We start from the raw sequence: 13,664 nt of genomic DNA on the forward strand, positions 1-13,664 counted from the left end.
TTGTGTCCTTAAATTGCACTAGATTTTTCTAGTTGCTCGGCCTAGTATTAAAGAATCCCAATAAACTGGGCCATTAAAATCGGTCTGAAGAAACTCAAGAAAAACACGACAGAAACAAAATCAAAGGAAGACATGTATTAGTTTAAAAAAAAAAAATCACAGGTCTATCCTGCTAAACGCGTCCTTCAGACTGTTCTAGCAGACAAAACATCTTGGCAACTGTTTAATCTCAAAAGACAGTCTGAAAGCTAGAGATGATGACAACCCAGGGAGCAAAGCAGCTGTTTTTATCCGCATCCTGTTTACCTTCTTCCAGTCGGATCTGATATCTGGCCATGGAAGCTTCGGGAAACACCTACCGCTCTGCTCCCCGGGAGAGCACGGTCACAGCGGGAACTGTCGACAGCCCACCTATTGTCACAGTAGCTCTAACCTGACCTTATAAGGACATGCTCATTTTGCCCCCCCCCCCTCCCATAGTGAAATGATAAGACAGAAATGGGACATGAGGACAAAACAAGGTCAGAAACAGGCAGGATGAAAGTATTAAATAAAAGTATTGTGTACCTAAATGGAGTAAAACTGGCAAAACAGTAGTCACATGGTGGGTAGACAGAGGAAACCCCCCCACTCAGTCTGAGTCACCATCAGGAAGGGAGCCAGACAGCCTTTCCAGCTAAAATCCACCACAGCCCCTCCCCTGTACTGTTAAATCTATTTTGGCTGTCTGAACACCCTAAAGTTAAAATGTTCAGTGGAGTCATGCAAATGATGTGATCGACCAACTTGCACACGAGTTGTTTGCAAGTCACTTTAGTTTTCAGTCTGAGTAACTGATTGAAAACTGGGACGTTTACCCTCTGTTAAAAACACTTTTTTCTTTTACTCATAAGCTGTTTGTTTGTTGCTCTTAGCAGCGGTACATGGTTACTAAGGCAACAGTCAGTTTATAGAAACAGGGCGAAAAGAGGAAATGACGCGAACGCGGGCTTCAGAAACACGATGTGACTTTCTGAAACCGACAACGAGCAAAACTGAAAAACAGCAAAACATAAAAATAAAGCCCGGTGTCAGAACTGCCCCTCTCTTGCTTCCATCAAATGCATGAAAAAGTAATTTTGCAGGAAACTGACTTGCTCAGCACAAGACAAGGACCCAGTTCACAGATGAATGAAAAGTGCTGAGCCCTGCCCTTCTCACATTGACCAAACTCGGTAAAAAAAAAAAAAAAACCCAAGTCTTGCAATATGATTTGCTGTTGAAGATGTCATGCCACCCTGTCGTCACTACGGGCAAGCCACAAATGCAGTTTCTAAAGTGGACTCGTTATGTCATGTATACGGTGTCTATATTTAGCGCTTAAAGAAACACCACTGAGTCTTTAATGGCTCTGTTGATGCAGATGTGGAGGTACAAAAGTTTCATTCATGAGCGCAGACCCAGAACGACCCTTTTCAGCAGCACCTAAGGTGAGTCAGTCAACCTAAACACACTGTAAGGGTCTTTAACGGGGCGTTTAAGTTTACCCCTGAAGCAGATTTACATTCCTGTTGCAAAAACACCAGAGCCATGAAATGAGCCTTAATGTTTTTTTTTTGTTTAGGTTGAAACTCAAATGGGAACTCTATATCATAAAGGTCTAAAACATAAACTCAGTTATATTTTACCTATGAAAAAAAAAAAAACTTTCTCATGGTTAATATACTAAATCTAGCACTGATTTTCAGATATGTTTTCCCATCTGTTGCACAATCGGATAATTTTATTTTCAGGGTGTTAAGAAGTAAAAAGAAGTTTTTTTTTCCAGGGACCAGGGGGTTTGGATTTCCGTAATTTCTTTTTCCTGTGGTGACTTCACCTTAACAGTATGGCCTTGTCTTACCCTTGGCATCATCGTTTCCTCCAGTACCTGAATCAGCCTGACATTCAAGAACTTCTATTTTTGGGCCCCTATTTCCACCAATTTACCAGCTGACGTGTGTATTTGAGTGTGTTAATGTGGAAAAGGAAAAAAAAAAAATATAAAAATAGTGCACCAATGTACAGCATGGTAGTTTTTGGTGTTCTATAGTCCAGTTAAAGCATAGTTATCCTAACAAAGTTTGCTGTTCTGGTAAGAACATGGCCAAAGTTTGACCCAAAAGTTTGCAGTCTGGATTCAAGTTGCTGACTGTAGCTGCCAGGGTGTTTAAGAGGCAAGCCGTGGATGAAAATGTGGGTCAGACTCAACACCTTGTAAATGAAAGGACAGGATTCAATAAAAGGTGTTAGAATTTTTTCTTAAAAAGTGCTTGCCGGTTAACCTCACAAGAAACCCTTAGGATGATGACTTGACTTTGATGAGAGACAGCATGTTTTTAACAGTTTGGACTGGTGAACCTTTCACTGGCGTTACAGCAGTCAAACAATTTTTATAACTGGAAATAAGCCTTTTAAATGCTTCCAGTGGTACTTTAGAGAATTCATCTTTTGCAATAAGATGTAGGCACTTGAGGGTGGAAAGGCTTCCTTTGGCCTCACCCTAATTGGTAGTGCCTACAACACATTCCCTCCCTCCCTCCCTCCATCCATTATCTATGCACGCTTATCCCTCATGGGGTTGCGAGGGGTGCTGGTGCCTATCTCCAGCTATCAATGGGCGAGAGGCACACCACATTCCCTGTTGGACTCAATTCATGCCTGTGGTTTGGCCACTCCAAAACAATAATATTGCTTCCAGTCAGAAAAAAAACAAAACAAAACAAAAAAAAACATGTTTCTAATGTTTAAGTTTCCAGGTTGTATGAATACTTTTGGGCTTATGTGTTTTGATCATTTTATCTTAAATATAACTAATTTTGAAAATGTAGCTAAGCTATTCAGGGGTAGCAGCAGAAAGGGAAAAAAAGGAAAATATGAGAAATACAAATCTCCTTAACCTAAATTCTCTGTTTGCAGCACATTCCCACTGGATCTGTCAAAAGGTTTTAGATTTTGAGTCACATCAAAATTTCAAAGCATATAAATTTGTTAAGGCAACATTTTTTTTCAATCTTAGTATTACAGTTTGTTTTACCAGACACACAGATTTCTGAGTCGAAGAGTGAAAACATGTACTAAGGATTTATTTTCCAAATGCTCCATTTAGTCAGTTGTGATTCCATTCAACAGTCTGACCAATGTTTCTCAGTGAAACCAACTTTACCAAAGTTTGTTTGACATGGCAACTTGGCAAGTGAAGGATCTAACAACTGTTTGCTTATGAGGACCCAAAATGCAAGCCAAAGGGATACTTAGAGAGAGGTTTAATGAAAGAAATGGAAAACCTAACAGGATGTAAGGAACCACAGAAAGCAGGACAAGAACAACAGCAGAGTTCAGCAGATAAGGACAGAAAGTGAAAGACTTCCATACAGGTGAGTGATTACGGAACAAGGAGCAGGTGGTTGATTAAAAACAGGGTGCAGCTGTGAGGGAAGGTAGGTGACTAGTGGTTAGCTGTGGAAATGGGAGAAATGACTGATATAATGAATTCAATCAACAGTAGATTATGGGAGCGTGTTATATGGTTCAGCGGCTAAAACTAGATTTAAAAATAAAGTGATATTATTCAAGATAAAGCATTGAGAATTTGTTTAGGGGCAATTCAATCAACAGGAGATGGTCGGCCATTTATTGCATTCACCACACGGGCTTCCAAGACACCAAATGTGTCTTATCTGTGGAAGCCCCCTGTGATTCAATGTTTAAACCTTTTGTTTAAATGTATCGAATATGCGTACAATTCACAATGAACAAGTTTAAGGCACCATCACAATGCTGTGCTTCATCAACCTCAGAGAGCTAAATTCCTTAAGGCACAAAAATGTTTAGTATGAGCTTCAAGCTCGGTCTTCTGATACATTGCATGCCCTTATTTGCGGCTCAATGGCATGAGCCCAGGCTGCCTGAAATACCTGGATGTTCTTTTTCTTTCCCAGATTAGTGATGCTGATGTGAACTGGTTTCAAAGGTAAAAAAAGAGAATGTGGCAGACATAAAGTAAAATTGAAAAGTTGTATGTTGATTAGGAAAGTCAAAGCGTTCTGGAGAAGAATTAACAATAGCTGAGCTCATTGAAAGTGAGCCTCAAAGTATATTTACAGAAGAATGCTGATAGATATCAAAGCAGCCTGTCCACTTCCGTCCTTTATCATGTAGATGAAAAAGGGCTTTGAACCACCGACTAGCCCTCGGTTCAGCATCTCTGTAGTTAGTTCTGCAGGAAGCTTGTAATATTTCAGTTTATTAATCTCCAGGCAAGGATTTGTTCAGGACTCCTCTTTACGTAAATGGCAAATACAGCTGTTTAGAGAAGCAGCCCCTCCTTCTGTCTGACTCAGCTGGACCTACTGCACATAGCAAACCCAGAACAAGATGTATCGGAGAGGGAAAAGAGGAAATCTGTTCTTCATTAGTGGCCATTTTATTTAGGGGAAGAAGCACAAGCTATTATTAGAAAAAAATGCCTGAGGATATAACAGCAATGGAATTCAAAAGAATTGGTGTAAACAATACATACTGTATCCAAAAACAAAACGTCAATATTTCCAGTCTATTGTTCTTCTTTTTTTCTGCACATTTTGTGATATTCTTGATTCTTCCACGGGAGTTTGTGTTGCCCAAAAACTGTTGGCGCCCTCGGTAAAGATATCTACAAAACTCTTAAAAAAAATAGTTTGTTGTTATGAAGACCATGTGAGCCCCAGATGTCCCTCAATGCTGCATTCCTCTAAGCATGGGCTTAGCAGAGTGTTTTCACCTCCCTTACCAAACTCCTCATTGTGCGTGTCAGCAAGATAAACATGGGTCCTCATGCAGCCTCACGCGTCACTATTCCATCGAAAGAAAACAAAAAAAAAACAACACTTTTTAATCATTTTTCTGAGTGCATTAATGGGCAAATTTTCCCAGTATATGAAGAACATCGGCCTTGACAATTCAAAAATTGTGCAAGACTTAAACGTTTTGTACTGTGTGAGCCTGATTGTGAGAGCAACTTATGTCACTTTGCATGATGAAAGATTCCAAATAGTGTGACTTGTTTCTGTTTTTCAGACTGATCTAACAGACATATATAAACACAGAGATAGACAGTAAGTTATGGGTGTTAATGCACTGAAAAGAGGGAGAGGAGGTTGAGGAAATGAAGACAGCCGTGAAAAAGTTAACAACTGGGCAATGTGGGCAAAAATCATAGAGAGGAGGCACCAGAACATTTCTGAGACCGCCTCATACAGGTAGGAGTTTGTCTTGCGTTGGGTGTGTGCTAAACTCATGGTTAACCACCAACCTCCAATTCAAGCTCACAACCAGAGATTCCCTTTTAACATGAAACATTTTTTACAGTACAGCAGATAATCACACACCATGAGCCTGGCTTTACCACTATGAAATGTTCTCTTGTCCTTACAACTTTGAAGAATAGAAATTGGCACCTGTGTCACATCACGTTCGTGCACTAGGGAGACAACAAGTTTGCTAAAGCTGAAGTAAAAAAAAAAAAAAAAAAATTAAATAAAGTATTTTCAGTTATTACATATACCAGTATTTGTGTAGGAGAAGCACTTTAGAAGATGAGATAGGACACATTTAAAAAAAATAAAGTATTTAAAGCCTTTTACACATTTGTGTCAATAGGTTGTGGCATGTGCTGCACTGCAAAATCAAAAATGGGTTCTGCGATGATGAACCGACAACAATGACCAACACCATGAGTACATACAGAAAAGAGAATATCTTTGGAAATTTGCTACGGTAGCTCTGATTAGGGTTTTAGTAAAGCACAACTACCCCGAGAATATGTTGATAGATCAAAAAACCCAGGATGATCAGAGACAGGTTCTTAGGAAGTCTTAGAACATGGGTCATAAATATCATTGTGACGTTATCATTGATAAGATTGGTTTATTCCCTTTTACGACTTTAAAAGACTGAAGCAAAACAGAAGAAAATAGGTCAAAGGAAAATGTGCTCGGCACAGTGGCATCGCACGTCTGTGGCTCAGGGAGCTGTAAATCTGCTTAAAGAAGGATGGCAATTTGGCAGATTTACTAAGGTGATGTGGACGACGACAGGAAGGAGAGAGAGAGAGAGAGAGAGATAGAGACAGAGAGAGAGACAGAGACACAGAGAGAGAGAGTGTGTGTGAGAGAGAGAGAGAGAGAGAGAGGGAGGTTTCGGCACCAGCAAGTCATCTATCTTTGGCTGTGCTCGCGCCCCAGCTGCTGCTGGTTCAAAGTACGGTCACTGGCAGAGAACCAGCCAAGAGGGCTGCGAAAAACACTCACACAGCCACTTCACATGCAGAGGGAAGTGAAAAAGAAACAGAATGTCTTTGGCGCAAATCAGAGTCTCAGACTCAAGTCCAGCGTCACATACCTTGGACATCAAACTGCCATAACGTCTAACTCACATTAAAGTGCTGAAAAGATGGAGGGCAGCGCTAATGTTTATTGTTCCAGCATCGGGTGAAGAACAAGTTTTAATCACAATGAAACTTGCAATAAAAAAATGTCGCTATAAGAAATATATTTTGTATATTCTGAGGAATAAGCCACATCCTATCGTTCAAGTCTGCAGAACACAGACAACAAATTGGAATGCAGGGATGATGGATCACTCAGGAAAAATGCTTAAATGCACTTTTAAGCATTGTTTGTCCAATCTCCTTAGATCTCTGGAAATCATCCGTCTTTTGTCCCGTTCTTGCCCACCTGGGACACTGTTTAGCTTAGCAAAGGATGCAGTTTTTGCATCTGAAAATGTACAGCTTTGCATCTTTCTTAGATTTAAAAGAAGATACAGAACCAGTGTGTGTTTACAGAGAGTGAAGTGTGTGTTCAACCATCCATGTGTCTTCTGAAGGTGTGCAGACAGCTACGTGAGCTGCACAGTATGCACACGTTTATCCATGTGTGACATTTACCTTGTAAGGACTTATGCACTCTCAGACCATGAACGTGACTGTGCCCGTGTAGCTGCTGGTATTGTTTGTCATCTCCAGGCCGGCTCGGATATAGTGTTCTGTTTAGTTCCTTGGAGACTGTTGAAGTGAGGAAAGTTGGACACGAGGAACGGGCTAATGCTAGTTTTAGGGTGGGGCAGTCAGTAGATGAAGAGTGATGAGGGCGGATTGAGCCAAAAAGAGATGTGAAATTGGACTTCTACTGTGGGTGTGAGACCTGATTCCTGTAGCAACATTTTCAGGCTTGATTAATAGCCGAGGTCCCCAGAAGCAACGCTGTGCTTGTTAATTATAGCCAAACAACGTCATGAGTGAGGTGTTTTGTCTTCCTTTGTTTAGCTCTGCCAGTAGAGGAGGGGGAAATACCTAAATACTAGAATTAAACATGAACTATACTTTCCTTCATGCCCTTCAACCCAAAATCTTGTCTCACAAATTGATAAAATTAGGTTTTTATGCCATAAATTAACACAAAGTAAAGATTATCACTCAGAGTTTGAGACCAGGGGTTTTTGGTTGTACAAATAAAAACTTTAGATTTGACTTAAACTTGTGCTGTAAAGACTTGCAACTTGACCTTATGACCCACATGTGAAAGCCACGGTTGGCAGAAGTTGAAGATTGTATGATCCTGAACACGTTACCTCCACAGTACAATGGCGTGGTGGCAGCGTGTAGGACGAGGAAACTGGAAAAAGCCAATGGCAATCTTGAAAGAAAACGTTTTCAAGACTATAAATGACATGAGAGTGGCGTAGAGTTTCACCTTCAAGCACCACAATGAGCCTAAACATGCAGCCAGTGCTACAATGTACCGGTACGTTCATTTGTTGGTCCAGTCAAAGTCCAAACTTGAGTCTAATCGAGAATCTGGACCATTCCCGTTCACAGACACTGTTTTTTTCAGTGTGACTAAGTTAAAAAAGGCTAACTTAGTAGAGACTTACCCCAAATGACTTGCAGGTGTCACAAAATGGTTGTTCTACAAAAGGATTTTTACACTGTGACTGATTACATTTTGTATTAGTTTAAGTTTAAACTTGCATTAGTTTCAAAAAATCAACAATTGTTCTTCCACTTCTTACTTGGCAAAAATGTTTTTTGGTCTATTCAACCTATATTAAGGTTTGTCGCTGTGACATTGCTAAATGTGGAAATGTCCAAGAGGAATAAATCCATGACAAAGTACTGCAATTAAATTAGTGCAATTCTATATATTATGTCATGAAAAGGATAAATACATCCCTGCCAAGCAAATAAACAAGTGTTTTCCTTTTTTCTTTTACGCAATGCTTTTATGGTGGCAGCTTTTCAATCTGATCATGCAAAACTAAAGAGGTTTTTGTTACATTTTATTTACACATCAATGCAGCCTTTAATGTGCTCCACCAATCATTTGAGGTCAGATGATACAACATATTAGCAATCTAAATGAGCATAGGTGTATTCTTACAGATGAGCAGTTATTGGGCGTTATGCAATATGATGTGTGAAATGACCATGAACACCTCTGTTATCGCTGTCAATGAGAATTACATTCACCTCTTTAACTGTCTGAAAACTGCCTTCTGCAGCCAAAAACAACACCCGCTGACGGCGCTGCATGTTTTCTACTCAATTAGTTCTGGGATCATCTTTTTTTCTTACAACTCTGAGTTAACTTATGATGACATATTCCCCACTTCACAATTGGGCCTTCATAATGATCAACTTCTTACATAAATTTCTGTATTTATCTCATTCGCCCTGCCCAATTTCTAAGTATTGTACGTGCTGATACAATAAAAAGAAACAGCAGGTGTTGCATAAAAAAGCTAGTGTTCAAAGTATAAGGAAATAACAACTGAGACCTGCCCTTTCACTTCCTTGAATAGAAACGGTCTGATTAGCAGCAGCTCCATTATCAGAATGTTTCTGTTCAACCAGAACATTACGTAGGTGACGAGATGAAGAAGATAAACTGTGTAAAGAATATCATTTTGCAACATTATTATTCAGAATAACGTAAAACATGGATTAAAATCATGTTTGTCAAGCAGTACTACCAAAAAGTTAAAGCCTGAGAACCATATACTGTATTTTTCCGACTGTATGGCACACTTTTGTCACAGTTTGGCCGATCCTGTGACTTATAGACAGGTGCAACTTATGTATCAAATTTAAATGGTAATTCATACTGATCAGCATGAACCAAGGAGTAAACATTACCGTCTGTAGCCGCAAGAGGGTTCGCTAGGCTTGTGAAAACTATATGCTGCTCCTGTATTTGAAAATTTATTGAAGCATTAACTTATTGGCAATAAAGACATAACACATGTTTGTATGTAGTTTCACTGTTTCAGTATGGATTCACGCAGAGGAGCGTTGTGTGATAAAGCTCGAAAAGAGAGCTCAGATTGCGCCAGTAACCTGTTACTGGGCTGTCTGTGAAGCTAATAACAGCTAGCGCTAGTGTAAAGGTGTGTTTACCGGTTGGTTTACAACTTCGCTGATGCACGTGAGCTTTACGTTGCTTTAAAACATCCGTGTCGTACTATTAGCTTAGCACGCAGCACGGTTACGCTCATGGTCTAATTTCAGCGTAAGTTTGACAACTTCCAGCGTAACGTCTGCGACTTATATTCTGGAGCAATGTATAGGCTGAAAAATACGGCGGCAGCAAATGATCAATTTAGAGTGTCTTGCAAAAGGCTTGAAATACCTTGAGCCTTTTTTCTCCAAACCAAAATGTTAATGTATTTTTGTGGAGTTAATGTGATTTAAAACCAAATATTTTTTTTCTAACAAATCTCCAAAATTTGTCTTGTGTTTGAAGGCAGCCCTCACATTTTGTTGCGACTACAGCTGCACATCTTTTGGGGTATATCTCAACATTGTACATCTAGAGATTGACATTTTTCTTTACAAAATAGTTGAAGCACAGTCAGGTTGAACAGAAAGCGCCTCAAAGCATCGGTTTTCAAGTTTTGACACAGATTCTCTGCGAGATATAGGTCTGGATTTTTTTTCTGGGCCATTTGAACAAACAAGCATGCTTTGATCTAAATTACTCTGTCTTAGTTCTGGGTGAATGTTTAAGGTTTTAGACCTGTTGGAAACATAATCTTCATCGCAGTTTCAAGTCTTTTGCAGCCCTTAACAGGTTTTCCGTGTGGATTACTCTGCAGTTTCACAGTATGGACACATGAGAGCAAGGGGTGGGAGCAAGGGGTGTAATGGTAAATGGTTTGTACTTGTATAGTGCTTTAACTAGTCTGATGATCCCAAAGCTATTTACACTACAATCAGTCATTCACACATATTCACTCCCTAACGGTGGTGAGCTATGTTAGTAGTCACAGCTGCCCTGGGGCAGACTGACAGGATCGAGGCTGCCATACATCGGTGCAATCATGGCCCTCTTACCACCGCCAGCAGGCATACTCCCTGAGCCACTGTCGCAGGAGTTAAAATGTGAAAGCAAGTTTTAAAATGTGTGAATACTCCTGCAAGTCTTGTACACAAAAATGACAACATTGCTGCAGAATCTACAACACTCGATGCAATCTACTTGGTTTCCTTAGACAGAAACCCTTTTAACATATCGGTCTGTATGAGTTGATTGAATTGACTTTGTGAAATGTCTTGAGATGACGTGTTGTGAATTGGCGCCATATAATTAAAGTTGAACTAAACTGAACTTCAAAGAAGCAAACAATAAATTTGTGTGAGGTTCCTAGTCACCCTGGCTAATAAATCCAAATCTATTTTGCAGTGAACAGTTACTGCTGAAGCACCAGCGCCTTTCATGGGAGGAAATTGCAAAAGGCTTCTAACTGTGCATGACGCACTGTGTTTCCCAGCCCCGCTCAGAGGGGGCTGAACAGGTACCGTGAGTCATATTTCTGTTCATCAGATTAACAGCCCCATGCTGCTTCGTGCATATGTTTGGGAGAGAGGGTTTATAATTGTCGGCCTGCACAGTGTGATTGTGTGAGTGCACGTAGTTGTGTCTATGATGTGCTTTTGTCTCAGGAAGGAGTCGTTTCCAGTGCCATGCCCAGGCCTTTTCCTGCTGATTCTGGGATTTTGGCAGTGAAACCGTCCAACTTCCAGTCCTCAGCTTTGTGCGGTCAGCTATAAAGGACCCGGCGATCACACCTGCCAGCGTCCTACGGGATGTTTCACGGGGATCGAAATATGGAAGTTTACACCCACTTTTATCACCATTTTTTATTGTGGGCTTACCCAGAATGGAACAAAGGATTGAAATACTTAAAAAAAAGACAATGTTTTTAGTTGTTTGTTTTTTTTGTAGAGTAAACTGAAGGTAATGCTGTGTTTTAAGAGAATAAAGGCCCATTATCACTCACACGGAGGAAGGAAAATCATTAAAGAGTAAAGACTGCTATCCTACGCACATATGCACATCTCTGTATATTTCATCTGAGAAGGACATTCTTCAATGCCACATCACCATGAAAGGCACAAACAAGCCCTGACTAAATAGACAGTCTCCCACCACTAAACCCTTATTAATTCCTACCCGCTCATGGATTAAGTCGTGGATCCAGACAGCTAAACACCCTGGATGTGTCTGGCAAAAGCTGCTCAGCCATTCACAACGCTCTATGACAGGGCACTACACATGACCTTCCTCCACAGCCTCCTGTAGGGGGACATTTGCAAAACAAGTGCTTAGTTTTTATCGACACAAGGGGATGGGGAGAGTGGAACTACATGTATCGCTCAAACCCTAGAAGGAGGTGATGTAACGAGACTGTCATGGTACATTGCATCTTTGTTCATATGAGCTTTTAGAATATAGTATGCAGCATCTTGGAATAACATAGATTGACAAAGTGCAAGGCTGTCGTCTGATGCAAGAAACAGACATATTGGTGTAATTCTGAAAGCTATGGCTAAAATAAATTGTACTGACATATTACAGTTTTATAAAGAGTCCTGATTTTTTGTTCTCTCTGGTTTAGCAACACAGCATTTAAAATATGACCATAGGACTGCTGCAAAGATGACTCAGAAGTACTTCTCAAGATTTTACTTTGATTTGGATACGATCAGGGATTCTACTTAATAGTAACATTGTAAGTCTTGCAAAAAAAAATATCAAAGGAGTTAAAGAGTAACCTTTTTATTTCTACCTGGGCAAATGTGTCTAGTTCAATCAGTGCATCTGCAGATGGACTGCGAGTTGCATAAATTCTTTCACACTCAAAAAGTATTTTGCAAGCTATTTTAGGGTGTGGGAAAATTAAAAAACTCTTACACAACTGGGGACAGATATTTCAGTCAGTGAGATGCAGTAAGATTGCATTTGGTAAGTCATTTTGCCACATATGCACTTGCACAGAAGGTCAATGGATCCAAAGGAAATCATACGGTTTTCCTGGAAAGAGTTAACAACATGTGGGTCCACCTTAAACCCAGAGAAAATCTGTGATTTCACAGACAAATGCACCAGTCAGTGTTTTAGGAGTGCTCAGTTGATAAAATACGTGAAATAATTTTACATCAGGCACCTACTTTCAATCACAGATGTACAGAACTTTTTATTTATGTTTTTTGTCATGTATGACAAAGTTTCATTGATTTTCATTAAAATGTTATGTGATGGCCTAACAAGTTTAGTTATCCATTGGGACGTGGAAGAAAACTAATACATGGTTTTACTTTTTTCTTTTCAAAGTAAGGATGCAAAATAGAAACATCTGTCATAATTTTCAGATTTTCTTTGTAAAAGATTTGTAGATCTCTATCAATATTTCTTTCACTTTACAATTAAACACTACTTAGTGTTGGTTTTACAAGGAAAATATATAACAAAATATATTAAAGTTTGTTGTTGCAATATAGCATTTTTATATGTTTAAGAGATATGAAAACTTTGGCAAGGTGTTCTATATCTAACAAATGTCAACAAAGCTATTTAATTAAAAAAATCACAGCAATGTTCAGTTTCATAAGCACATTAGGTAAATTAGGGACTTATGTTTGTCCTTGTGTGAAATTGCTAAGGTTACATAACATCCTCAGACAGGTAAAAAAATAAATGACAAATTAGCTGTGTCTCTTCATTGAAAGCAAACGCATGGTTCCAGCAAAGTCTTGTGCAGGTGCATGTGAGAACACAGGTGTTTTTTTTTCTGCTTTTCGCAGAACTGGTGATTTCAGGAAAGTTCCAGGAGTGCGTGCGGTATGCCTGTGAACGCGTTTACCATTGGTGTCCATGCATACATTTTTAAATACCACAATAGATATGTCGTGATTTGGGTTTCAATTTTGTCGGAGGCGACCGGACTTTTGTTCAGTTCTTACGGAAAACGTTTCGACACCTTTCCAGGAGTCTTTGTCAATTCTGGGAGGGTGTTCCCCTGCGGGTGTGTGTACATTTATGTTCCTCCTCAGTGCTGCCAGCAGCGTTGAGTCGAAGGCCAGTTCAGGGAGGGGTAATCCTCAGGTGATGACATGTGAGTCTGGTCGCACCGCCGAGCAGAGGACAGTTTGTTTGCCCAGTTTCTAGCAGAGATGAAGTCACATAAAATAACAAGAGCACATCCAGTCAGCGGCTTGTTTACCAATATTCATTAATAGGACCAGCTGGAAAATGCTTTACAGTCAGCCGTTCGGGGCTTGTGGGCAGCGTTCTTTTAAGTTATTTATCCAAAAACCTCTTATCCAT

General features: G+C 39.9%; 1 long non-coding RNA gene across 5 annotated transcripts in view; it reads left to right on the top strand.

Moving 5' to 3' along the window:
- LOC110368736 overlaps nucleotides 1–12,385 on the top strand; it is a 36,933-nt gene extending 24,548 nt beyond the window's left edge. For 2 of the 5 annotated variants that reach the window (XR_004927884.1, XR_004927883.1), the window contains exons 3-4: nucleotides 10,740–10,851; nucleotides 11,000–12,384. This is a non-coding gene — a long non-coding RNA (uncharacterized LOC110368736). Of the gene's footprint in view, nucleotides 1–10,739; nucleotides 10,852–10,999 lie in introns of all 5 variants that reach the window. The other 3 variants (XR_002428351.2, XR_002428352.2, XR_004927882.1) reach the window with 2 other exon arrangements.
- Nucleotides 12,386–13,664: the final 1,279 nt, after the last annotated feature.

This window comes from Fundulus heteroclitus, chromosome 23 (assembly GCF_011125445.2).
Source record: "Fundulus heteroclitus isolate FHET01 chromosome 23, MU-UCD_Fhet_4.1, whole genome shotgun sequence".
NCBI lineage: Eukaryota > Metazoa > Chordata > Actinopteri > Cyprinodontiformes > Fundulidae > Fundulus > Fundulus heteroclitus.